This window comes from Arachis stenosperma, chromosome 2, assembly GCF_014773155.1.
Source record: "Arachis stenosperma cultivar V10309 chromosome 2, arast.V10309.gnm1.PFL2, whole genome shotgun sequence".
Taxonomy (NCBI): Eukaryota; Viridiplantae; Streptophyta; class Magnoliopsida; order Fabales; family Fabaceae; genus Arachis; species Arachis stenosperma.
In genome coordinates this window covers 101363087-101389371 of record NC_080378.1, presented here as the reverse complement: position 1 = coordinate 101389371, position 26285 = coordinate 101363087, and positions in this window count along the sequence as shown.

The window sequence follows — 26285 nt, the reverse complement described above, 5'->3', positions numbered from 1 at the left end:
CCAGATTTCCTTTGCCGTTGTGCATCGTGATACTCGTCAGTACTCCTCAAAGCTGATGGCACAGTTGAGCATATTGATTGCCTTGGCATTTAACTCCACCTTCTTCCTATCTTCCTCGGTCCAGCTTGCTTCTGGTTTAAGAGTGACCACTCCTTCAGCACTTGTGGTAGATGGGAATTGAGGACCTTCTAGGATAATTTTTCATAGTCTGTAATCCACTGCTTGTACAAAAATCTTCATTCTCTCCTTCCAATAGGTATAATTTTTCCCATTGAAAAGGGGAGGTCTGTTGCTTGATTGACCTTCAGCCAGATTGTAAGACACCACGTTTGAGCCACTGTTTTCTGCCATGAGGATCTTTACTCCAAGCTGCAAAGCTTGATCTCTTTGAGACCAAGCTCTGATACCAATTGATGGTTTCAGTGGCTAAGAGAAGGGAGGGTTGAATCTTAGCCCCCCTTTTTGCTTGATAACGCTTGCTGACTTGTCAGACTAATTCTGGAAACTTTTACTCTTTTTATCTCTTTACTACACACGAGACTTTTTGTTTTGTCTCGTCCCTAGCCACGAGGCTTTTCTTTTTGTCTCGTCACTTGGCACGAGAAACTTCTGGTTTTTGCTTCTGTGTAGTTAAAAACAGAAAAAGAGTAGAAAGGAGAAGAAGATTGCACCCAGATATATCCTGGTTCGGCTGCTAAGTGCAGTGCAGCCTACATCCAGTCTCCATCACAAACATGATAGAATTTCACTATAATCAATCTGATTACAACTTGTAAAGTGCTAACCCAACTTACAAGGGGATTCCCACAGAATCATGATACACAACATAGATGAACAAAGGACCTCTAAGACATCTATGGCTTTTTCTTTTAATTTTGCTCTCTCTGCCTTTTTCCGCTCTATGGCTTTTTCAAACCTCACTTGTTTGCCTTTTTCCATGAGACTCAAGACATGACAAAATTAAACAGAAAAATACTAAACAGAAAACATTGAAGGAGAAGAGAAAACTATTAGCTCAGGTAGCTCTGAGAACTCTGTGCCTTGCACTCTCAAATTTTCTCCTTGCTCCAAACAGTGGCTGTTCTCTCTTATTATAGAAGAGAGAAGCCTCCACTATTGAAACCAAAAAACCGAACTAACTTCTTCCTCCTTCAACAAACCGGTTCGGCCACATAGAGAGAGAAGAGATAACCATGTAGAACCCAACATGCAATTACCTCCAGTTCTTTCTTGACCATCACTCTTCATCAATCCGAGCTCTCCATCCTTGGCTTGCTCTCCAAGATGGATTTCTGGCCCTTGATGCTTCATGATGATAATGACTTCATCTGCTTTACTTTCTGCCTCAACCATCACTTCGCCACTCTAGCTACTCCCTGTGGTGGTTGAGCAAAATCAAAGACAAGCCATTCTCCAAGAATCTCCTTCATGCTGGCCGAATCTTCACCTTACACTTTGAGCATGAAAAGCTCAAGATAACCTCACCAAATCTAACCATATTTGGTGAATATCTCAGCCACAGCTCATTTTTATTTTAGTATGTTTTCTTGCCATCATTAGCTTGATGGTCTTGATGCATGCAACTCCTTCTTTTTCTTTGTTGATGAGCACGGCGTCCATGGTTTACTGGACAAAGACCGAAGAAGAAACAAGAAAGAGATGAGAGAAAGAAAAGAATCTGAAGAAAAACAATACAAAGTGGTTAAACAAATTAATTGAGAATAGCTTGCTTTTACTTCCCTAGCTTAGAGTGGCGTGTTTGTCATAATAGCCATCAATCAATTCAGCTGAATTTTTTTCTCTCTCATATTCCCCATGCATTAATTAACAAGGTAATAGATTTTGAAATCCATCACATGGTTAAAGGCTTGGTTCCATTGGAAGCACTTTGCTTTCATTTTTCTTTGGTTTCGAACCAAGGTTGGAATCATTTATCACTAATAGAATTTGGGCTTGTAACATTGAAATTAAAACTGGCCCATTTGGTTAACATTTGCTTTCCTGATGAAATTGGGATCAAGCAATGAACACATAGGAAGGATTTCTTTGGGCTTATAGAAACAAGATTTTCTGGCCCAACTGATAAAACCGTTTCAGCCAAAAAATCTCACAACAAGAATTACATGGGGCTGAAATTTATTTTATTGGGCTTGAGATCTTTCTTTTTTTATTTCGGCCCAATTATAAAACCTGCAACACAAAATTATTAATTAACATATGTTCACTGAAAATCAACTTAATAATTTTGTAATTAATTATTTCAATAATATTTGTTCATCATCAAAACTAAATTAGAGTTTTCCAAACTCATCACATATGAGTCACGAGTTTATACAAGTATTAGAAAACTCCAATTTCTCTTTTATTTTCTTTCTGTTATTTAAATTTTGTTATTTTTATTTGAGCTCTTGTAAATTTCTACATATTTTAATACAAGTTTTGTAATTTTTAATTTTTAATTTTTTGCATTTATTCTTTCTTACTTCTTATTTACTCTAATTATTATTTTTCTTTATACTTTTATTGGGTACGATATCTAAATTCTAAGAACAACTGTAAGAGAAATCGTATCTACTCTCCAAATTAAAATCTTAACACAAGTTTAGTTAACACCTCCTATCGAGATAAAAAACAAAAAAAAAAACAAAATTCATGCAAAACAGGTAGATATCACATTTGATATTTTACTATAATTAAAGTATGATTTTAAATTTTTTAGTATTCTCCTTTCTAAAATAATTGTTTCTTTTCCTTCTTAAATTTATTAAACTATTAATAATAAACACACAATTCATTCTATATCTATTTATAGAAAAAACGATGTAATTCTTAACAAAAAAAAAAAGAAAACTAATCCTAATTTATGTAGGTTTTAAATTAAATCTCTTCTTTTCATCTCTATTCTCATAAATTGTAATCGTAATTTTTACATTCATTTTATCATCGTAGTTTATTATCATTATTATCTTTTTTTTTTTTCACACTATTAACATTGCCAACACCAACAATATTACCTTAATTTAAACTAAACACAGAGACTAAGATAGATGTTCACTAAAAAATTATGTATTTATATACCAAATACATTAAATAGAGTTGAAATTGATAACTACAAATTGGTAGTGCTTGACCCCTCTATTAATGGAGTTAAATTTTGCATGTCCCTCTTATGATAAAAGTACTAAAAAGAGACAGTGGATTAAACAGTAGAAAGCAGAGAAAGTGGTCCTCTGTTACCCACTATCTTCGGGGTAACAAAAACGTGGATTAAGACCTCCTTTGATATTTATATTATTATATATCCACCTATTCAACCCACCATAGACCATAGTATTCACAAAACGCACGTTTTTAATACCCACTATATAGACTTCTTTTTAATGCGTACGTTCATTAGGAGATTTCACTTATTTAATTTCAGCCACGTCACTATTTGATAATAATAATAATAATAATAATAATAATTAATAATAATAATAGTAATAATAATAATAATAAAGGCAAATAACTTATTTAAGCCAAGGAAATGAAAAAATTACGTGAATAAGCTAAATTAAAAATTGGTTCATGAATCAATCAGTCTACATTTTTATATAGTTCGAATCACCCTAATTTAAATTTCATTTTTACGTGATTTGAATTATCTACACACGTACATGCCCACTAATTCAATCAACCTAATTCGAATTACACCTACACTAACTCAAATTAGGGTGATTCGAATTACTCACACACACGTACACATAGTAATTCGAATTGGGCAGATTCGAATTACTCAATTTAAAAAAAATTATTAAAAAATTTAAAAATATATATTTCTCGAGTAATAATTTAAAAAAATTTATTAAAAAATTAATAATTTAAAAATTAAAAAATATATATTTTATTTCATACAATAAAAAAAGCTAAAAAAATATTTAATTATAAGATTTTTTTAAAATATTAATGAGCTCTTAATTCGAATTTCATATAATACTCTTTTGTCCATTTTTAATAGCTCATGAATATTTTTTAATAAATTTTTTTAATAAATTTATTTAAATTATACTATAAAAAATATTTTATTCTATACAAAATAATTTTTAAAAAATGGCTTAAAAAATGTTAGAAATACTGTAAAAATTTGTAATGTTTTGATGATTTAGGTAAGTACATGCATGTACTTAAATTTTAAATAAAATACTCTACATAGTCAATAATAATTTAGAAATTAAAGAAAATATTTTATTCCATACAAAACAATTAAAAAATATATTTTATTCCATACAAAATAATTTAAAAAATGGCTTAAAAGATGTTATGAGTACTATAAAAATTTGTAATATTCCAGTGATTTAGGTAAATACATGATAAAAGTATATTTTCTTTAAATTTTAAATTATTATTGACTATGTAGAGTATTTCTTTAATATTCTAAGTCATTAGGACATTACAAATTTTTATAGTATTCCTAACATCTTTAAAGCCATTTTTTAAAATTATTTTGTCTAGAATAAAATATTTTTTTGTGGTATAATTTAAATAAATTTATTAAAAATATTCATGAGCTATCAAGAATGAACAAAAAACTATTGTATAGAATTCGAATTGCTCATCGTATAATTCGAATCAGAGTGATTCGAACTTCCACATGCGTAATTCGAATCATGTAATATCTCACTATATAATTTAAATAAATTTATTAAAAGAATTTATTAAAAATATTCGTGAGTTATTAAAAATGCGCAAAAGATTATTGTATGGAATTCGAATTGATAACTCATTAATATTTTAAAGAAATCTCGTAATTAAATATTTTGTTAGCTTTTTTAATGTATGAAATAAAATATATATTTTTTAATTTTTAAAATATTAATTTTTTAATAATTTTTTTAATAAATTTTTTAAATTATTACTTGAGAAATATATTTTTTTAAATTTTTTAATAATTTTTTTAAAAATTGAGTAATTCGGATCTGCCCAATTCGAATTATTATGTGCACGTGTATGTGAGTAATTCGAATCACCCTGATTCGAATTAGTGTAGGTGTAATTCGAATCAGGTTGATTCGAATTAGTGGGTATGTGCGTGTGTAGGTAATTCGAATCACACTGATTCGAATTACGCAGAAATGAAATTTGAATTAGGGTGATTCGAACTATATAAAAATATAAACTGATTGATTCATGAACCAATTTTTGATTTGACTGATTCATGTAATTTTTTCATCCCCTTAGTTTAAATGAGTGATTTGCCATAATAATAATAATAATAATAATAATAATAAATGCAAGAACAGGATCAATCAGTTGTCATTCACATAATGCATTTACGCGCTTGATTAAAGTGAAAATGATGTTTCATTATTAAATTGAAAGAAAAATCATTTCAGAAAAATATGTCACATGCACCCTAAACTTAGTCTCATAAAAGGGTGCTTTGTTGGATTTTCTTAAATATCTATTATTATTATTATTATTATTATTATTATTATTATTATTATTATTATTATTATTGTGGTGGATGCTTCGTTCTTTGGTTTTTTTAAAGTATAAGTTGGCAATTTATTATCAATACTATTTTGTAGCATTATTACATACAGCATAAACTTTATTTGTAATTTACGGTACTTTATCGAACCTTTTTTCGAACTTGATTAGTGTTGCTATAATGAGGTATAAGATTTTAGAAAAATCATCACCATAAAAGTAACGATAGAAAAACCTGAAGGCTTGGTTTGTTTACATTTTTTTTCTATTTTTCTTTATCCCTTATATTTAAATCCTCAAAAATAAAAAATATATAATATAAATAAAATATTTATTATATATTATTAATTTTATAATTAAAATATATCACATAATATTTTTTATTAGAATTAAATTAATTTTTTTTAAAATAACAAAATCCCTCCTTCTTTCACTATAAAAAATTTACCAGATACATTGAATTTACAGACAAATTTATCAAAAGAATTTATCGGTTATATTTATCATCAGATTTAGCATAAAAATAAATTTAATGGTATAAATTTTGTCGATAATTATTTATTAGTGAATTTTTTGTCCGCCATTAATTACCGTCAAATTTTTTTTACAGTAATTTTTACTATTAGATTTATCCCTCAATAAATCCAACAGTATATGTATTATTAATTAATAATTAAATTAATAACCACCGAATGTAAACTTAAATTTTAAATTAAAAAATATTAAAAATTTTAATATATAATTTTAAATATTTAAATTCAATAATTTTTAAACTAATAAGTCAAAAAATACAACACTAATTTACTTAAAAAATAATTTAATCTAGTAATAATAAACTTAGAAAATTAACAAAATAAATAATAGATCAATAATTAACTCATAAAATAAACAAATTAAGATTAATTTAGAGAATTAACAACAATCAACTAATTAATTCAAAAAAATAATTAACTCACAAACAACAATAAACTAAAAAAAAACAACAATCAATAATAAGACAACAATTAACTCAAAAAATTAACAAGTTAAGATTAACTCAAAAAATTAATAATAATCAACACAAAAAATTAACAATAATTAACAATAAGATAATAATTAACTAAAAAAATTACAAATTAAAATTAACCCAAAAAATTAAATTAAACCTAAAGTTGCTGTCACTATTCTAGTACACAAATCAGTTATTAACGAAAATCAGCTTTCACTGTCAAGCCAACATGGACATTAGCTCTAAATAGAGACAGATTAAACTAAATAAATAATTATGTAAGTCTCATCAATATCTTATCAAAATACAATTTTTTTCACTAATATTCTCACATTCAAACTACAAAAATATCACAAAAAGATAAAATTATAACAAAGCATAACTAGAATTAAGAACCAAAAACAACAAACAATAATTAGAGAACAATGCAGAACTACAAAAAAATTTAACTAAAAATCAAGAACAAATTAAAAATTATAACAAAAATAAGAAACAGAAAAAATTAAAAACAAGTCAAAACAAGAAATATTGAATTCAAAATAAATCCTAAAATCCAAATCACAATAAACAAAAAAAGAATAAAATCAAAACAAATTCTAAAATCCAATAAAAATAGGACAAAATCAAAATAAAATAGGAATAGAGACATACACCATAAAATAGGTTTTGTGGTTTAACTACTCTAAACTAACTAGTAAGTGAGTTTTTTGAAAATAGTGATGGAGCAGATGACTTTTCTAGCATAGTAACAGCACGAACGGCGTAGTGATAGTACAATAATTAACCGACAGGCTGTATTAAGATTTTTTTTAAATAAATTACAAAAAAAAGATAGAGAGAGGGAGGAGGACAATTTACCTGAAAGGAGGAAGCTAAGGAGGGAGTTCTGGCAACATAAGAAGCAGTGATAGCAGCAGCAGCGGCGGCATTAGTGGCAAGAGTGACGAAAACGATGACGACAGAGCGACCAACGCACTGCAGAGAGTTTATGCGGTCTTTGAAGACTGTTGGTGGCACCAACACTGCAAAGGAGCCTGCCGGAGATGGTTTGGGGAAGAGAAATACAGAAAGATAGAGAAAAAGAGGAGGTTTAGAGAGAGAGAGAGAGAGAGAGAGAGAGAGAGTCTTTTAAAGTAAATGGAGAAGGCGCGTGATTTCAATTTAGGACAAATTTACTGTCGGATTTATCAACCAATAAATCCGACGGTAATGCATTGCACTTGATTGAACAAAACGCAACGTTCCAGTAATCAAGTTTTAAAAATTCACCGGGAATTTCCACAGTAATGATCGCAACAATTTTTTTCCTGCAAATATTATCAACGAATTTACCGTCGAAAAATAGAATTCAACAGTAATTTTTTACCGACAAATTTATTGCCAAATCTGTTGGTAAACCTGCCACTAAGGTCTGATGCTAAATTTGACGGTATTCAGCGTTTTTCTTTTTAGTGTTTTTCTTTTCTCTTCTATCTCTTTTCAGCCTCCACCTACTTTATTTTTTATATATTATTACTAATAATTAATTTAACAATAAAAATATATCACATGATACTTTTTTTATTGCAATTAAAATTAATATTCACTATATATTATTAATTTGATAATCAAACTGTGTCACATAATACTCTATTTCATTACAATTGAAAATAAATATTTTTCTCTAAAATTAGAAAAAAAATCTAAACAGTCCTTGATAATTACCTTGAAAGACGAAGCCTAACCAAAAAAAAATAATAATTTCTTTTTCGACCCTTAATCTTTAATTATGTGAAATTAGTTAGCCCCTTCTTTGTTAATGATCTCTCTCTAGAATTAATGGATCATGCTTATGTGGCATATTAAACTGCTTATCTGTTGTTTGTTAAATGCCAATTTGGATTGGCAGATTTTTTTTTTATAAAGGACCTCGTTATCTTTTGGAATAATTATTAAGTGTTGTTTAAAATTTTTTCTCTTTCTATTTTTTTGTTTTTTTTTATATATTGGCTAAATTAATTATGTAAGAAGTAAAAAATATTAATAATTTTTAATTTTTTAATAGAAATTGAATAGTTGATATATTCTTTTAGTCTTTTTATTGTTATGTAAAAAAATTATAAAAAAATTATATTATTAAAATTATATTAAATTTTAGATATACTCATTTTAAATTAAATATTATAATTTAAATAAACTCATTTATTATCAACCATTAGTTTGAATTATCAAAAAAATATATATTTAATTTTATAATTTATAATTAAAAATTTGAGACAATATTTTATTTAAAATAAATACAACAAATAAGAATATTTATATATTATTATTTCAATGTAGTCCCTAGAATAACTTATGTTAAATTATTTATTGAATTTTCATAAATTTTTCAATTCTAAGTAGAATGGTTGGTGCTCTACTAATATTTTTTATCCAAACCAGCAAGGAACATGAAATTCTTATATAATATGTCAACTAACCAAGTAGATATAACGTTAAAAATTCGAATTTTAACATTTTAAAATAATTAATAATAAATAAATAAGACTAATAACAAGAACTAATAATATCATTTTTATTAATATATATATATTCTCTATTTGATTTCTATAATAATTTTTTTAAATTACTAATAATTTTTAGTTCTTAAATAACAAATTTAGCAAATGAATATGAAAAAGGTAATAAAAAATAAAGAAAAAAAATTCTAAATAATTGGTGACAATTATCTCAAAAAATAATGAAGTCTCTAATAAAAATCTGTGAATCTAAGTTGAAACTTAAGGAACAAATTAGTTATTTAACGTGTTATGTAAACATGCTCAATTAACCTCAAAGAGAGATAATTGATGGACGGATTAACAAGTTTCAGATAAAGATCGAGGGTCGAAAAACAATTTTTTTTGTAAGGGGCTTCATGGTTTTTGAAGAAATCGTGAGAGGTGGGAATGGATATTCACCCTGAGAAATTAAGGAGTTTTTTTTTTCACTTTTTTTCTCAATTAGGTAGCGCTTGTTTTTAGAGAATAGGATTAAGATTGGGAGTTTGTGACTCAGTATTATATTTGGTTGTCAGATATTAGAACTAAAATTTCAATTTTGGGATACAAAATTTTAGTTCCTTCAGTACCTCTAAAAAGTGGGGATACATGAGAACTGAAATTTTTGGGGACAAAGACTAAAAATTTAATAACCTTTTTTCTCAAAAATATCCTTATTTAATTGTTCAAATTTCAAATTTACCCCTCAATCTCCATATTTAGCGACCGATCTTGTTAGCGGCCGATTTAGTGGCCGAAAATATTTGCTATGGGTTTGGTGCCTTGGTTGAAAATCATTCGCTAAAATCAGTTGCTAAATCTTAGCAATCAACATCGATTGCTGTTTTAAATTTAGCGACCAAGATTTTAGCAACTTCCAGAATCGGTCGCTATGTTGATAATGTCTTGTAGTGTGCATGTGTTTGTATATAATTCGAACCAAACTGGTTCGAATTATGTAGAAATGGAGTTCGAATCAGACTGGTTCGAACTACATATAAATGTGCATTGGTGGATTTACGAAGCGGATTTTAGTTTGGCGGATTTGTGTAAAACTTTTCTCCCCTTGGCTTATTTGAGTTTTTTTACCCTTTTTTAAAATTTCTTTTTTTATATTAAACATTATTTTTTTTGTTAATAGCCAAATTCGTCCTTGAAAGATGATCCATTTTTCAAATTAGTCCTCAAAAGATTTTTTTAGTCATATTAGTTCTTAAAAGATAAAACGTAAGTCAAATTGGTCTTTTTGTTAGTTAGAGGATGACGTGTCACGTTAAGTGTCACATGGCATGATGATATGGTAGGTTAATGCCACGTGTCATAAGTTGATTGGTTGACGTGTCAGGTTAGTGATACCTAGTACGCCACGTATCACTTGACATATAAAAAAGTTATTTATAATTAAAATAGTTCCTAAAAGTCTAGACGTAAGTCATTTTTATCTCTAAAATTTTTAAAATTAATCAAATTAGTCTTTATAAATTTTTTTTTATTTTTTCCATAATATTAAATTTAAAATATTTTTTTATAGTACTAATTTTAATATTATTTTTTAGATCTTAATAAAAAAATTCTCTTTATATAAAACAATAAAAATAATTAAATTATTATAAAATTATTTTATCATTTATATTTTAAAATTTTATATTTTTATATTATAATTTTTTTACGGTGAATTCTTTTATTTAAACGAGTTCATCAAATTATTATTGATTATATATTTAAAAATTTAATATTTTAAATCTCACTAAATAATATAATAGTTATTTTAAAATTTAAATCTTTTAAATTTTTAAAATTATAATTTTTATTATTGTTTAATTTATATGGTAGAACTCAATAATTAAAAAATTAATTTGTGGAATCACTTGTTGAATCTTAATATTTTAATATAATTTTTAAAAATAACTATTATCTTTATTTAGTGAGATAAAAAAGATTAAAACCTTTAAAATAATTACTATATTTATTTAGTGAAATCTAAAATGGTTAGACGCCATGAAAGATGGGCTTAAATCAATGGAACAAAATAAAGTATGAGATCTTGTGGAATTACCTAAAAGATACAAGAGAATTGGGTGTAAATGGGTCTTTAAGACTAAGCGTGATTCTCATGGCAACCTTAAATGTTACAAGACTCGTCTTGTTGCCAAAAATTTTACTTAAAAAATAGTGTTGATTGCAAATAGACTTTCTTACCAGTTTTTAGAAAATACTCTTTAAGAATTATCTTGATTTTGGTAGCTCAATAGGACTTAGAGTTACACCAAATGAATGTAAAAATCGCATTTTTAACGGAAATTTAGAAAAAGATGTTTACATGAATCAACCAAAGAATTTTTGGTTGAAGAAAAAGAACAAATAGTGTGTAAACTTAAGAAATTACTATATGAACTTAAACAAGCATCCCGCCAATAGTTTATCAAATTTAATGGTACCATTCTGTCATTTGAATTTAAGAAAAATACTGTTGATCGGTATATATACTTAAAGGTCAGTGGAAGTAAATTCATTGTTTTAGTTCTATATGTTGATGATATTTTGTTTGCATCTAATGATCTTGGTCTATTAAGCGAGACTAAGAAATATCTCTAATAGCTTTGAAATGAAAGATATGGGTGAAGCAAGTTATGTGATTGGAATAGAAATATTTTAAGATAGGTCACAAGGACTATTAGGATTGTCTCAAAAATTATATATTAATAAAGTATTAGAGAGATTCAGAATGGCACAATGCTCAGCATCACCCGTTCCAATTTAAAAAGGAGACAAGTTTAGTTTCATGCAATATCCAAAGAATAATTTAGAACGAAAACAGATGAAAAAAATTTCATATACATCTGTTATTAGGAGTTTGATGTATGCTCACACTTGCACAAGGTCATAAATCAACTTCGCATTTGGTATGCTTAGCAGATACCAAAGTAACCCAGAATTGAATTATTGAAAAGCTGCAAAAAAAAAAAAAAAGGCATCTGCAAGGGATAAAGGAACACATGCTTATTTATAGTAGATCTAATCACTTTGAAGTGATTGAATATTCAATTTCATATTTTTTTGGCTGCGTAGATAAAAGAAAATTCACTTTTGGTTATTTGTATCTCTTAGCTAGAAGAGTAATATTATGAAAGAGTGTGAACTAGTCAGTAATTACTACTTCTACAATAGAAGCTGAATTTGTGGTGTGCTTTGAAACCATGGTTCAAGCTAAGTGGTTGCAAAACTTCTTTTCAGGACTTGAAATTGTTGACAGTATTACTATTTCGCTAGAAATTTATTGTGATAATTCTGCAGCAATTTTTTTTTCTAAAAACAATAAGTACTCCAAAGGTGCTAAGCATATTCTATTGAAATACTTTACCATTAAAGAAAAAGTTCAAAAACAAAGAGTGTCAATATAGCACATTAATACCAATATTATGATTGTTGATCCTTTGACCAAAGGTTATCGTCCAAAACATTTACCAGTCATATTGAAGTTTATAGGATCAATGTATGTTTTTAATGAAGTTGGTGTTGTATGAATATTAATATTTTGAGCTCAAATAAATTATGTTTTTGTATTACCTGATTTTCAATTTGTTATATACATAATAGAATTAGAATAATCAGGTATTGTCTAACAATGAAGATATTATTGTTGGACTAATTATGTTATATACTTTCTAATTATTATGGCTCATGTTAAAAATGTGGCTAACTTTGTAATATATAGAAGGGACTATGTCTATTAGGTGACGTACAACTATTATAACTCATGTCAGTTTTATTCTTATCATGATAAATTAAGCTATGTAAGTAATTGCATAGAAATGTACATTATGATAAATATTTTTTTAAACCATCAATTGAAATAATGGCACATAAGCTAAGTAAGAGAATGTAAAATAAAAAATTATATTATTATATGATGTCTTATATGTGTGATGTTTCTTGTTTTATTGGTTTAATAAATATTTAATTAAAATAATAAAATAAAAAAATTTGTATAATTATTTTAAAATGTAACTAATTTGATAAAAGTTAGTTTTTATGAAAAAAAAATCGAATTTAATCCTCTCTTCCTATCAATGAAATCTTTCTTCTTCATTTATTATTAATAACTTAATTAAAAAAAATTAAGAAAGTAAAAAAATAGATAAAATAAATTCTTTCTAATATCATTATCATTATAGATCAAGATTAGTAATTATTTTTATTTTTATTTATGATAATTATAAATTTTAAGATTTTTTTATGTGAATGATAATTTTATAATATATATTAAAAATTATATTAAGTTTTACAAGAAATTGATGGTTTTTTTTACTTTCTTTGTTGATTAATTATTTTTTATTTAAATCAAAATTAATTTAAAATTTAGTGTCTAACCTCTAAATTCGTTCTAACCAATGTCAATAATTAACCTTCGAACTAAATAAAAAAGGTGTTAATTTAATTAAATTTAAGCTTTAATTTTAATTTGTAGAAACTTTTTCTTTTATTGAATGTAAAACAGTTGTACTATTTTTCTTTATGACTAGCTATAAAAAATAGAAAATATATATAACTGACAAATAAAAAGATGTATACAAATTATCATATGTCTTCTACAGCGTTAAAGATTTTTTTTATCGAAAATATAGAAAAATTCGAATCCACAATTTTTTTAAGTAAATATAAAAAAATTATGCAATTTAAATTATAACTCCTTGGCCTATAACATCATATATTACAAGATAAATTTAATACATTTGTACTTTTGAAGTAATAATGATGATGTGGTGATGGATGGTGTTTAACATATAAAAATTATTAATAGAAAATTTGTTGATATTATTATTATTATTATTATTATTATTATTATTATAAACAAAAATACTCTTTTTAAAAATTAAGCTACTATATATTGAAATCAATTTATCATTAATTAAAATGATCGATCATTAAGTTAAATTATATTTATTTTAATTTATTAATTAATGTTTGTTTTTTTTATGGTCCTTCGTCTATATACATTTTTTTACGAGTATATGGAGTTTTATTTTGAAGGCAATAATAATAGACAATTATTTACTTGCACATCGCTTTCGTTTACATAATCATTTTTTTTATAAGCTACATAAAATATTATCCATGTGCCACTATGCCTGGCCGACATAGTCTATTTTTAATTTTCATTCTCTTGTTTTGTTTTTGATATTAGCAGTGCCCTCACTCATCGTTACAGTACAAAACTACAAATAGCCTTTTACTATTAATATAATTATTTGTTTTGTGTATGGATGTCGGCAATCACATTGTGGAATTTTAGAAGATTTAAAAAAAAATCATATTCTGGACTCTATTCTTTTTTATTTTTTTTAAACATTATGTTTTAAAGTAAATTATATTTTTTTCATAATATTTTTAAAATTTTAAAAAATTATTCATAACATTTAATTTGATTCGATTTATCTTTAATATTTGCTTAATTTTATTGTTATCGTTAATTTTTTTATAGTCAATGGTTAGTCAAAAATTTTATTTTCAATTTTAACTAGGTGCGTTCTGTGGTACCTATTATTTTATTATGCCTATGGTGACTACAAAGAAGTTTACCAATTAATTGTGGACATCTGGTAACTGACTTTTTTTTTTTTTAAAGCGTATCACTAAAAGTGTTGCTTAAAGAGAAAGTGTTACCCTTGATCGTTAACTTGGCTCTGATACCAAATTTTTAACTTTGAATAAAAATAATTTGTAAATTCTATAGTATAGTATTGACCATTTCTACTACTTTGATATATATAACTTTTTAATCTTGTTTTAGTTTATAATATTCTTTTTTGCATGAATTACTATATATAAAATCTTTTATCTGTTTGTCTTTTTCTTTAATATAATTTCTCAAATCCTTAATAACTTCTTTTATTTCTACACTTTCTCTTGTTTCTAAATATCTGTTTAATTTTTCAATTTCATTCTCCATTTTTTCTTTCAGCGGCTTTAATTCTTTTAAGTCATAATATGCTTTTTCCAGGCATTTATAAATTTTTTAAGTTTAATTCCAACTTGTTTATATTTATTCTTATTTCTATCCTTTTTATTATAAGATCATCAATTACAATATGAAGATTATTTAATTCCCTTTTATACTCCTTTATTTTACTTTTTAATTTTCTCGTCCTATTTCTTTTTATTTTATTTTCTGGTTTTTCAATCTTTTTATGCTTCATTATTTAAAATTTTCGCAAACTCTATCATCGATTCATCACTATTTTCTAGAGATGCTATTAATTTTTCTAGCTCTTCAACTTCTCTTTTCAACTTGTCATAGATTATTTTTAGGGTTTCAAATGCTCTTTGATTTATTTCAGAAAACTGTAAATAATTCAAACGATTTTCTCTTTCAAAGAGCTCTTGTTTCTTGTCTTGATAAGTTACATATATTTCTTCTTTATTTATTGTCATAGTTTAGTGTTTAGGATCTCATTTAATTTTTCGACCTTTTTTGTTAGTTCTTTTATTTCAGAACTTTCTTCTTTAATTTTTAACTTAGATAAACTTAAAGGGCTATTAATTTTAGATTCTCTTATTTGAAAATTCGATGAAACTAATTTTCTTGATGGTTCTTTTAGTAATAGAACTGGGTTTTCAATAGCTTTATATTTTGGTATTTCTGTTTTTACAATTTTCTGAAATAATTCATCAACATAAATCCTTTCTCTGTTTTTAAATATTATACTATGATGGCTATTTGTTAAAGCGTAATTTATTGCATATGTAATTGAAAATGGTTCATCATCTTGTTCCATTAGATTCTTTTTGTGAAATTTATAAGCTAAACTTATAGATCTTCCAAGATTTTCAGTTGATAAAGGTATAGCGTATCCAAGATGGGCATTGAATTTAACATTTACGTTTGCCAAGTTTCCATGAACAATTCCAATTATTTGATCTATTGGGTCATCAGTAATTCTTTTGTCACAGATTGCTAAACTTATTGGTGAATTAATTCCTTTCATATATGTAGATTTGATTAAGACTTGTATAGTACTAATATAAATCCATCCAATTTTACATCTTTTTTGTTGATCCTTAATTTTCTCAATCTGTTTACTCAATTCTTCATCATTTATCAAAGCTATTTCGAGTTCCCCATTTGCAGATTTTATCTTTATAGGGGCCTCAAGTTGAATTTTTTCATAGTATATTATATTTTTTCTATTAAAAACTTCTTTTAAAAGATTTTGTTTATTAAAATTTTCATTTGATTTGAGGTTTAATTCTGTTTTTAGAACAGCATGTTTTTCATTATCTAATAAAGCAAATAATCTATAATAATCAGATTCTTTCGTTAATTCTAAGCTTTCTAAATAATTCATAACTAAGAGATTAGGATAAAGGCGTACCTTTCTGGAGAAAAACTTCCTTTATTTAGTATATTTTACATAAGATGTTTTTATTTCCAGAGGAGAGATTATAGATATTAACTCCAGAGGGGAGTTTAAAACTATTTTTTCCTAATGGAATTTTTTTTTCAGACTACAGAATCGCCTCGGCAGCTTCCTCCTTGCTCTCCTAGCATATGAGTACTCTTAGCCTCCTGCTTTCTGTTTTCTGATGCCTTCTACAATTGCCTAAGCAACCTATTTATAATGGTTGGGTCTGATGGACAATTCCCATCCTTACCCTTCTTATGACGTCATTGCTTACGACATTGTTTATTATCTTGCACCAGCTACATTGTTGGTGCTTTATGACCTAATCACTTACGTCACTATGCAATAATGTTGAGAGATGCTTCAGATGTGTTGTCCTCCTCTTTCATTATGTGACATTCAGATGCATTATCTTCTTCCTTTATCATGTGGGTTGATTCCGTTTCATTATTGCTTTCTTCAGATAACTCTGAGACACATAGCTGGCACTTGTGGTCTTCTCTGTCTTTTATCAAATAGCAGAGATTCCTCTTTATCCCTTCGGAGAGCTTTTCTAAGAGTCCAGATAAGTTGTAGAATGCTGATTCAAATTCTACTAAGAGTCTCATCTCTCTTTCTTCAATTTCATTCCTTTTACTGGACACAAGCAAAGTATTTCTGCTTTTATAATTGATTCTTGTGTGAGATTCCCTTGTTATCTTTTGAGTTCTTTCGAAGACCCTTGCTAGTGTGCTAGCTAGTCTTCCTTCATGACTGTAGATTGTTAAATCTTGAACTTGATCAATTGGTTAAAAATTTTCTAGGAAGATGGACATGAAGATTACTTGATGTGCTGGAACCAAGCATTCTTCTTCTTCATTAAAAATAGGTTGACTATTCGTAAATTTTAGGGATATATCCCTTGGATTTACGTTGTCAATCATATTTTTAAATCTCTTTACTGCATCAATGAATCCTGCAGGAAACTCACTAATAATTTTCAAATCATTAAAAATTAAAATTGTATCAATTAATTCATACTGGAAAAACTGATAGGTGTAAGATGGGGAAGCATCTGAAAATATAACCAGCTTTGTTAGCTGTTCTTTGGCAATAGGATAATATCCCAAGATTGTCCTTTTTTCTTCAGTCTAATTCAGGACTATGTTAAGGGTTTCTCTGAGATTTGATCTACAGACCCTTTTCTTTTCCTTGGTTTCAGCTCTTGTAGGAATGTTTCTTATTATTCCTGTTCTCTGGGTTTGAATTGGAGCTTTATCTGCTCTTTTTAGGGTTTCCTCTGGATGAAGAGCTTCATATTCCCTGAAAGATTCCTTTGCTTCTTCCAGTGTTAAAAATCCTCCTTTATGAATTATCCTTGATTGATGTGTAAATGGTGCTGCTTTTTTCCAGGCATCATATACTCCTTTCATGGGGCCATTATAAATTACATAATATTTTTTATCTTGGGTGGATTTTTTGATAATTTTAACAATTGTTTTATTTTCTGGAATTTTTTCTTCACCTGATTTGTCCACCACGCTTAGCTGGCTGAACTCTGATGGTTTTGGTTGTTGTGTTGATTTCATTGCTTCGATGGCCTTCTTGAGGGATTGGATCTGTGTCCTTATTTGCTGATAATGCTTGCATTTTTCGAGTTCTTGTTCGTATTTCTGAATTTCTTGATCTAATGCGTTGTAGACGAACTCCATTCTCTTGTTAATGTATCTGTAATAACATTTTTGTCACCCTTAATATATTCAATTTTTATTGGATATTGTAACAAAAATAATTGTCATCTTACCAATCGTCCATGATTATAATCAACTTTTAAATTATATCGTATGAAACCTGTTAGGTAACTTGAATCTGTCCTTAATGTAAAATCTCTAGGTAGTAAATCAATTTTCCATTTCTTAAGAGATTTAATTGCTGCTAGAGTTTCCTTTTCATGGGTGGTATATCTCTGTTCTGTTGGAGTAAAAGTCCCTGAAATATACCTGCAAAGTAATTCCTTTGGAGAATATTTAGAATCTAATGATTCTTTTTCTTGTTCCAAACTTTTTATAGCTTTCTTAGCTTTTAGACATCCTGACCAAGTTATGTCTGAAGCATCTGTTTCTACTATTAAGTAGTCATTTTCTTCTGGAATATAAAGTTCTGAAATTTTTTCACAAAGTTCTTTAATTCTTTGAATTTGCATACTATCTTTTTCATCCCATTTCCATTCTTTTTTAGTACTTATTTTTGGAAATAAGCTTTTAGTGTATTCTGTTATATTCTTTAAAAATCCTTGATCGGAAATATAATTTATACACCCTAAAAATCTTTGTAATTGTTTTCTATCTTCTATTTTATTAGGAAATAAATTTACCTTTTCTAGAACATTTGGTTGAAGTTTTAGCTTACCTTGAGTAGATAGAATTAATCCAAGAAACTCTATTTCTTGTTTTGCTATTCTTGCTTTCTTTTTGCTAAGAACTAATCCTTTTTCTTTACATCTTTTTAAAACTATTAATAATTTTTGAAGATGATCTTCTTTATCCTGTTTTGTAAAAATTAGTATATCATCAATGTACACTAAAACAAATTCATTTAATTCTTTTAGATTTTCTTTCATAAATCTTTGATAAATACCTGGGGCTTGTTTTAATCCGAATGGTAATACATTCCATTCATAGAGCAACACACTTGTTGATTTTTTTGTTGGGCAAGTAAAAGCAGTTAATTTCTTTGTTTCTTCGTCTAAACGAAGTTGCCAATATCCTGATTTTGCATCAAGAGATGAAAACCAAATTGCTCCTTTGATTTTTTCTAGAATAGAATCTTTTCTTGGAAGTTTATGAGCATCACCAATAGTTGCTTCGTTCATCTTTTTATAGTTAATAACCATTCTTCGTTTTCCCCTTTTAATTTCATTATTGTTTTCGACATAAAAGGCTGGAGCCGCATGAGGACTTTTACTTAATCTTATAATTCCTTTTTCCAAAAGATCTCTACATTCTAATGAGTACTCTTCTCTATCTCTTGCGGAATAAGGAATTATATTTGGAACATTTATCTCTTTTGTAGGATCTTTTAATTTAATGCTTATTAATTCGTTATTTGTATTTTTAACATCTAAAGGATTTTCGGCACAAATTTCATCCAAAAATTCTTCTATCTTTATTTCAAGATTATTTTTCGGAATATTTATCTGAAAATATAAATTTAAATAACATGTCTTTAAGATAGAAAATATTTTAAATTTTAGAATCTTGTCTATAGTAGTAGTTGGTATTTTTATACGTTTTGATTTTTGATTTATTGAAGAATCGTGTGGAGCTTTTAAAACTATATATGTTAATTCTTGAATGAATGGATGATATAGCTTTAAAAAGTTATTTCCTATGATAAAATTCATTCCAGAATCTAACATATATATTGATGGAACAATGAACCTATAATTTTGAATAAAAATTTCAACCATCTCTGCTTTTTGGTCAATTTTATGTATTGATTTGTCAGCTATTCTAACTCTTAATGGTTTCTTTAATTTTTTCCAATCAAGTTTTATATTTGAACTAGCAAAGCATTGTGTTGCTCTAGAATCTATGAAAGCATTTATAAACTTTTCTGTTATTTTTATAGTAATAAATGTGGCATTATTACTCAGTCTCTGAGTCTGTTTCCGAGACATATTCAAAAATATAGTCTAAGTTATCATCAGATTCCTCTAATGGTTCCATGAAACAAGACTTAGCAATTTCTATTTGTTTAGTAAGATCCTTTTTATCCTTCTTTTTCGGGCATTCATTTGCATAGTGTCCTTCTTCTTGGCAATACCAACACTTACAATTTTCTTTTTTATTCGGGCAATAGTCATTTTTTTGTCTTTTGTTTTTATCGTTATTTCTTTTTCTAAAATACCTCTTTTTTCTCCAATTTGGATAGTATTTTCTTTTTCTTAATTGATATTTTCTTTTTCTTTGAAAATTTTTATTAAGACCATATTTTTGGGGTATCTCTTCATTATCTTGACAACAAATTCTAATTATATTCGCAAATCTTTTTTGAGTTGCTTCTTGCATACAACGTTCTTTTATTTCCTCTCTTATTGCAGAGGTTGCTCCACCAAAATTATTTTCAATTGTCCCTCTATTTATTTCTCTTATAAATCTTCCCATTATAAATTCATTAGCAGGATATGGAAGTTTTGTTATATACATACTAAGATAATGATTTTTATCTTCTTCTTTTAATTTGTAATAATGTATTCTATATTCGCATATATAAGATTCCACATTACATAGATCATATATCTGAATATTAGCTAAATGGTTTTTTGCTTCTTGATATTCTTTATTATAGACTTCTTGTTTATGATCTATAATATTTTTTCCAAAAAATTCTTTATATAGAATCATCATTATATATAATATTTTATTATAAGCTGTTGCTTTTGTTGCTAAATCTTCTATTATTTGGTTTTCTATTGATGTCATATAATCTCTTATAGTTCCTTTAGTATGAAACCCTATGTAATTCCAAATATCTCTTCTAGACAATTCACTAAGCTTTGGATTAGTAAAAGCTTCTAATAAAAAGGAATTCAACCAATTTTCGAAAATTTCTTTTTCATTCTTTTTACAGTCTAAGTCAAGCATTCTTTCTCCTTCCATTTCCTGGATTTTAGGGACGTATTTTGATGGTATTTTTGTATATTTTGAATCTTTATTTATAAACCCTTTTTTAAAAGCATAATTATCAAAACCTGCTTCCCATTTAAATTGAGATTGATTATCCTTAGATGTTCCAGCTTCATTTTTAACTTGTATTGGAATTGCTGATTCTTCGTCACTTGAATAATCTAAGATATGTTCTTCATTTTCTATATTTTCAGAATTTACTAATTCTTCTTCTATTTGAAATTCCTGTTCCATAATATTATTTTCTTGAGCCATTTTTAATTGTTTAAAAAGCATTGTAACTTCTTCTAATTTTTCTTCAATATTCATAATTTTAGTGGTGGTTTTACTTTTAAATCTGTTATGTTAATTATGTTTTGAAATTTTTCTTCCTTGGGATTCTCTTTTTCCTTATTTCTTTGAAATTTTATGGATGTTAATATTTCTTCAAACATATCTACTATAGAATTTAATTGTGGGTTAAAAGTATGATATAGATGTGGGGAATCATTTCCATGATAACATTTTTTAGAAATTCTGTGTGAAAAATAAGTTTTTTCAGGTTTTTGAAGTCCTTCAATAAAACTTACAGTAAAATAAAGATTTTGAGAAAAATTATTTTGTATTGATTTTAAGAATTTGGTGTCATTACAGTTAACATTAGTTAAAATCATTAATTTTTGATCTATTAATTTTGATAACTTAATTATTTCTTCTCTTAAATCTTCTAATTTACTTTTTTCCATTAGGTGACGCTTTTCTTTGTGAAGAGTTATGGTTTTAAGTTAAAAGTGTAGTTTTAGCCACTACTAATTACCATAGACATAGCCACCAGAGACTTGGCTTTTTAACTATTGTTTAATCTTCGGCTAATTTTTTTAGTTATAAAGACCCAAATATATTATGTCCAATTATGGAGAAGTGATGTGTTTTTTATGAATATAAAGATAAAAAAAATTAATTAAAATTCACAAATTAAAAGTTCAGATTTATTTAGGATACAAAATCTAGAGTCAGATTTATTAATTGTTTGTACACAACAGTTTTGTTTTTTCTTTAATTGGTTGTGTAAGAAATTATGGAAGTAATTTAGTAAAAATTAGTTTTGAATAATTTATTTTATTTTAAGGTGTGTAAAAATAAATAGTTCTATTAATAGTAAACGTACAGAAAGGTTATGAAACTTGGTTAATTTAATAAAAAATGTTTAAATATAAATAATTAATAAATATTAAATAAAATAAATTTAGATCATTTTAACCGATTATTATCTCTCAAATATTATTAAACACCCAAATATTTTCTTTTGTGGCCAAAAAAGACAATCTTATTTAATTTAGTTTATATTTTATTCCTCCAAAAGTATATTGCCATATAACTGCGCACAACTATACAATATTCTTTAAAGATAATTTTAGTGCTTTTTTAATAAAAGTGGCAAAGAAAATTAATTACTCTATTAACCAATATTACACCACAAGATTAATGATTCTCTGGGAAAAAAAAAATATAGTGTGTGTGAATAAAATTTACATGGAAAATTGCAGAACTTTTTATTCGATCCAATGAATGTGTGCCATTAAATCACCAATCACCATCCAGAGTAAGAAATTGACACTATGATCAACAATTTATTATTCCTTGCGCTGAATTTATGCCACTCAAATATCTCTAGAGCTTTAATTTGAAAAGCATGTATGCATTATATTGATTGGTAGTGAGGGTTCCTATTGATCATTATTATCACCAGCTATTCCTTTTAGATGAAACCTATTCAGATATTCTTAGTTCTGCTGGCCTAAATTCCTCATTATTAATTTGAATTTTATATTATATATGATACTTGTAGTAAATTATTTTACTGAAGATTATCTGAGCGTGATAAATTAATTAGCTATAATAAAACAACATTTTGGCGACAGTTTTTTTTAATATTTGGCGATAATTTTAACTGTCACTAAATGGTTTTATGATGATTAAAAAAAGTGTCACAGATTTAAGCGTCGCCAGTTGATATAGTGACGATTTTAAAGCACTGTTGATAAGGAATATCGCTAAATTGTTTGTGACAGTTTTTAGAGTATAAAACCGTCACAAATTTGTAATACTTGTAAAGATATTTTTTTATGCTGTATTTCACAACGTTTTGAAACTGTCGTTGAATTATTAAATTCTATGACAGTTTTTTCTTATATTTCATGACTATTTTAAACCGTCACTAAGTTACTAGTTTTTATGACAGTCTTTTGGTATATTTAGGGATTATTTAAACCGTCACAATATTTTTAGTGACGATTTTTTTATTTAAAACCGTCACTAAGTTACTAATTCCTGTGACAGTTTTTTTCCTGTATTTAGTGCTATTTTACTGTTATAATCTCTCCAACATCAATACTTTCTTTTATTAATTATTGCAAAAATTATTTCTATTATAAATAATAATTTATGTGTCTACCAACAAAATAATAAATGGCATTATATTTCAACAAATTTAAACTCAATCTCACAACTTTTACAAAAATAGAAACAAATATTTCAAAAGTTGAATTCTACAAGTTTTACATAGTCATAATTCATAAAATGTAAATTCAAAAAATCCTAACTTAATCTAAACATATAAAGTTAACAATTGTACTTGTAACTTTATCCTTAACTTTTCTTCGCAACTTCGCTTCACCTTCAACCTCAATAGTATCCATCTTCAACAATTGCTTCACAAGCAACTCTTGTCCTCTGTAAATGAGAAAATGAAATAATTAAAATGCATTCACGAATAAAAAGATTTGCAATGGAACATGAAATATAGAAAATTAGAAATATCCAAAGAAATATTACCACCAAGACTAATGCATATTTGAATTTGTTTGAAATACATGGTATAACCTAGGGGATGTCAAAAATCTCCAGAAAGCAGGGATCCCCGCGGGAACCGCCCCGAATGGGGCTCTGATGATGAGGAATTTTTTCCGTGGAGATGGGGATGGGGAGCAAAATTCTCCCGAGATAGGCGCGGGGACCCGAGCGGGGATCCCCGTCCATCCCCAATAATTCTCCGAATTTTTGAACTTACTTAAATACCCTTACTTTATTACTAATATAGGAGGTGTTTTAGTAATTTCACCCAATTAAAGACCCTAACCCTATTATTCAGTATATCATTCTTCCCTTCCCACTTTGCTGTGCCGTCTACTACTATCTCATCCAGTCATTCTTTCCTTCTCACTTTGCTGCGCTGTCTACTCTACTCTACTATCTCATTCACCCTCGTCGGTCGCCACTCCTACCACCGGCCACTCCTGCACCACTCGCCACCTCGTTGTTCTCTCTCTTCAGGCACGGTGTCCTTCCCCTCTCAACTCTTGCGTCTACGTGTTTGCTTCCGTCTCTTTGCTGCTCGCCGCGTTGCATTCCACTGCTCCACCATCTCTTTGCTGCTCGTCGTCTACTAGAGAGCGTCGCTACTGACGCTGCAACAGCCACTGATTGTCCCTCTTCCAGTCCTCTTCCACCTTTCCATCAACTTGACTTCATGTTAGATTTTCTCTCATTCTATGTATGTGAAGCAATTAGACATATAGAATTTATAATTATGAAATAGTTAGGGTTTGATTTTATTAATTATAATTTCTGTGATTCTGAGTTGCTGGATTTGGTTAGAGTTTTATTAATTTCTGGTTTTCTGCATGTAGTTATTTTGCTTGTTTTGAGTTGATTATGTGATTCAATTTGAGTTGAAAACTCTGATTATGTAGTTCTAAGTTGCTGGATTTGTTTACTGATCTTGTTAATTTGAGTTTGCTTGTTCTGATTTTGTTAATTTATTTTTTTGTACTGATTTTGTTAATTTATTTTTACTTGTACTGATTTTGTTAATTTATTTCTGATTTTGTAATTTAATTTTTTAATAATTCTGAGTTGACTCTGAGCTACTGGATTTAATTCATTTTGGCTTATTTTGAGTTGATTTTGTGATTCAATTTGAGTTGAAAACTCTGATTATGTAGTTCTGAGTTACTGGGTTTTTTTATTGATCTTGTTAATTGGAGTTTGCTTGTTCTGATTTTGTTAATTTATTTCTAATTTTGTTAAGTTTGTTAAGTTTGTTAATTTTCTAATTTCCACCACATACAAAGCACCACCACAGTTCATGATTCTTCATCATCTTCTTGTTTGTGGTAGCTATTCATCATCATCATCACAAACTTCATTCTACTATGCCACTTGTTTAATTATTATCTCATCAATTTTCTTGTTAGATTCTATCTATCAGTCCTTAGCTATATTATATAGATTATTATTATTTATAAATTTTTATTAATCTTACAATGAGTGTACGATATATCCCTTAATACTGTTTTGCTGGTTTTGATTTTCTGTTTATTTAACTTGAGTCTTGTCTTCTTCAACTGTTTTTTTGCTATTTCTGTTTTTGATATATCCTTATTTCTTGTTAATTTATTTCTAATTTTATAATTTAATTTATTAATAATTCTGAGTTGATTCTGAGCTGCTGGGTTTAATTTATTTTGGCTTGTTTTAATTTATTTTTATATATTAATTTTTAATTTAGTATTTCTATATTAAATCTTACTTTATAGGATGGATAGCTTTAAATCGACTCCTATTGAAAATAATAATGAGACAGAACCAACTCAAGATGATGAGGGTCAAGCAATTGAAACACATGTTCAAGGAACACAAGAGGAAGGACAAGAAGAAACACAAGAGGGAGGACAAGAAGTTATTCAAAGCATGCAAAATAGTTCTAACAAAAAAGGATTAACTTCTGAGGCCTGAAAACATTTAGGAGGGAGCAAATAGATGAAAAGTGGAAGGCAATATGTAAATATTGCGAAAAAAAGATTGGAGGTGACACGAAGCAAGGAACTAAGCACTTGCATGATCACATTAGAATTTGTCCGATTCGTACTATTAGGAGACCAAAGCAATCAATATTAAAAATAATGCAGCAATCATCAGGTCCTACAGGAACGGGAAGGGCAACGGATTCACTTTTGGTTGAAAACTTCGCATTTAGTCAAGAGAAATCACGACGAGCACTCACAAAATGGGTTATTAGGGACGAACACCCTATGTCATTTGTTGAGCAAGTGGGTTTTCATGAGTTTATGGTTAAGACTCAACCTTTGTTCAAATTTTATACAAGAAATACGTTGAGAGGTGATGTTGAGAAGATGTATGAAGTTGAAAAGGCAAAGCTTCTAAAATTGTTGGGAAAAAAATTCAAGCCGCACTACTA